Below are 2,903 nucleotides of genomic sequence, written 5' to 3' on the forward strand. Positions count from 1 at the left end.
AAAACAGAAAACGTGATTTTTTCGATTTTGACGGATCAATGTTTGTTAAATACTTAAATAATGATACTGTAATTAGTTATACACTAAGTTATATTTACGAAATTTTAATGTCTCAAAATGATGTTTTCAAGTGTTCTCGCTGTGTTTTCACTGAAGTGTTCCCCTAATATATATGGGGGATGGGAATATAAGGCTGTTTGGTACCTAAGTTTAGGTGCCGGACACTTACATATTAATTTTTTAACCATAAAAATCATGGGCCCAGACTTTTATGCATTAAATAATAAATAATAAAATATTAGTATGTGAGGAGTTCCACACCTAAGCTTAGGTGTCGGACAACCTTATATTCCCTTTTTCCACACACACACACACACACACACACATATATATACTAAATTTTTATCCCGTGGGAAACCGCAGATCGATTTTAAAACAACGAAATTTAACACTAAAATATATTAGCTATATATAATGTGAAAGTAATGAAATAGGATTAGATATAAACAGGACAAAGTAGGATTTGTACATTAGATATTACAGGTAGTAACAAAAGATATTAAGCCGGGATTTATATAAGACATTAAGCGTATTTGTAACAAAACATGTTTCCTGCTTGATTGAAATATGCCATGACTTTGTTAGCAATATATTTATCTTCACAAGCATTGAAGCACTTCTTTGTAGACCACATTTGTGGTTGTGTTCTTGACTTCCAACTGTTTTATCTTGTATTAGAATTTTCAATCCTTTCTTGCTTTTGACTCTCGAGACTGCTACATACAATTGGCCATGACTAAAAACTAGTCGTGGAAGATACAAACCAACACAATCGAGTGATTGTCCTTGGCTCTTGTTTATCGTCATAGCAAAGCATATTGAAATAGGCCTTGTACTTCAGAAATATTATAAGTGTAACTTCCATCATCACTTCTTGCTGTTGATTCGAAGTTCTCCCACACCAAGGTCGGGGCACCCTTCGGAGATCAGGACTTGTACTCGTAGACCCGCTTTCACTGCACTCCTTTTGAGTTTTCGCTATTGCCTTCATGATATCTTTCCATGTCCTGCAATCTGGTCCTATCTTTCCATGTCCTGCAGGTAATAACAAAAGTCTACATTTCAGCAGACACTTAGCTAACGAACTCACATCATGAGCTTTAATTTGTAATAATATAAAACTTCCAAATTAACTTTTAAAAAATTGAAAACTAAACATACTTTCTCATGTCTACTTCTGAGCGATGAACACGGATGCCAGCTAAACAACAGTGGGCTAAATGGCATGATTAAGTTAGACGATAGAAACACACAATAACACTTTGTATATGTTAAAAAGATTGTATTAATCATAATCATCTACTTGGTTGTAGTACACCGGCTATACCCGAAAAACACCAACGGCTCTGATAATAAGTAGTAAATGACATGAAAAAGGTTCAAGCTTTCGGCTTTTGAGTTTTGACTCTGCAACTTAAAACAGGTGATTTCATACACATACCTTATCTTGCATCTCTTGCTTAATCTGCTCCAATTCTGGTCTTGGAACCTGAGTAGAACAAAAATTAGACATGACTAAATTTATGAATGCCAACATCACTATTAATTCTTGCTATATTTGGACAGAATATAGAAAAACTAATTCTCACTTTCAAAACCTTAAACTCAACTAACCAAATGCTGCAAGATCATATATATAACCGAGCTGAACTTAAAGGTGTCATCCAAACTTGATAGTAATTCATCAGCCTTTCATTGACATCGAGGAGCCAACTCTTCTTTCACCAATATGTTCCAACCTGGAAGTACATAAGAGGTGCAGGGAAAATACGATTTTCTTTTGAAGTTAAAGTATCATTACAAGTTACTGAGCTTTCAATTCTAATTAATACCTCAACTACTTCAAAATTTCCAAAATAATGTAGGTTGTCAAATGTGACTTCCCACCTTGATCTTAATGTATAACGGTTCACTTTGACCATTACCCAACCCATCCAAATCAACCAGATTTAGTATATGGGTTGTCTACTTTTTTACCTTCCACCAGGCCGCTATCTTAGAACCTGAAACTTTTTTTCTAACTTAAACCATAACTCACCGAATGTAGAGACGATTTAGTATATGTGTTGTCCACTTTTTTTATTTTCAATTAGCCCCGGGACTGGTGGATATCTAGATCAGCAGATTGACCCTGTATTCGGAATTGGAACATGTCGTCCCAATATAACTAACAAAAGAACCATCCAAACATTAAATACATTAATCACACATATTTTTTTTGGGTATCTCGAGCTGCATAATGATTGTGTATAGAAAGTATATCACCTTCTCTTCCTTAAGTGCTTGATTCTATTCTTTCAGAAATTCTCTCAAACTTTCTCTGCAACACATAAATGGAAGACGAAAATCTTTGAAAATGCTTATAGAAAACCTATATGTGATTGTGTATAGAAAGTATATTACCTTCTCTTCCTTGCTTGATTCTATTCTTTCAGAAATTCTCTCAAACTTACTGTGCAACACATAAATGGAAGACGAAAATATTTGAAAACGTTTATAGAAAACCTATATCTGATTGTGTATAGAAAGTATATTACCTTTTATTCCTTGAGTGCTTTGATTCTTTTTTTCAGATTTCTCTTCTACAAATTTCTAATTTTCTCAAAGTTTCTCTACAACTAATTTTCAATTTCATTTCATTTATCTATTATAAGACTTCAATAGATTTACATATAACACAAGCAAACATTAGCCAATTCCCAATTACCACCAACTAAAAACATACAATCCAATTGATATAGCACCTAATATTCCATACGTATAGTACATTCCATCTGGGTTAATTACACAACCAAAATCTGCCAGATTCCCAAAACACAAAGCCGATTTATTCAAGAACCAAA

At 33.7% G+C, this 2,903-nt stretch overlaps 1 long non-coding RNA gene across 3 annotated transcripts; it reads right to left on the bottom strand.

The window, feature by feature from the left end:
- Positions 1-503: 503 nt before the first annotated feature.
- Positions 504-2,381, bottom strand: LOC122585852. Of its 3 annotated transcripts, none has more exons than XR_006321799.1 (5): positions 2,099-2,381; positions 1,675-1,799; positions 1,502-1,549; positions 1,222-1,276; positions 504-1,095 (listed from the first exon to the last, which is right to left on the bottom strand). It is a non-coding gene; the product is annotated as an uncharacterized LOC122585852 (long non-coding RNA). The 3 variants fall into 3 exon arrangements; XR_006321798.1 differs by having other exon boundaries at positions 1,675-2,227; positions 2,326-2,361; XR_006321797.1 differs by having other exon boundaries at positions 1,675-2,381.
- Positions 2,382-2,903: the final 522 nt, after the last annotated feature.

Source organism: Erigeron canadensis, chromosome 1 (genome assembly GCF_010389155.1).
Source record: "Erigeron canadensis isolate Cc75 chromosome 1, C_canadensis_v1, whole genome shotgun sequence".
NCBI lineage: Eukaryota > Viridiplantae > Streptophyta > Magnoliopsida > Asterales > Asteraceae > Erigeron > Erigeron canadensis.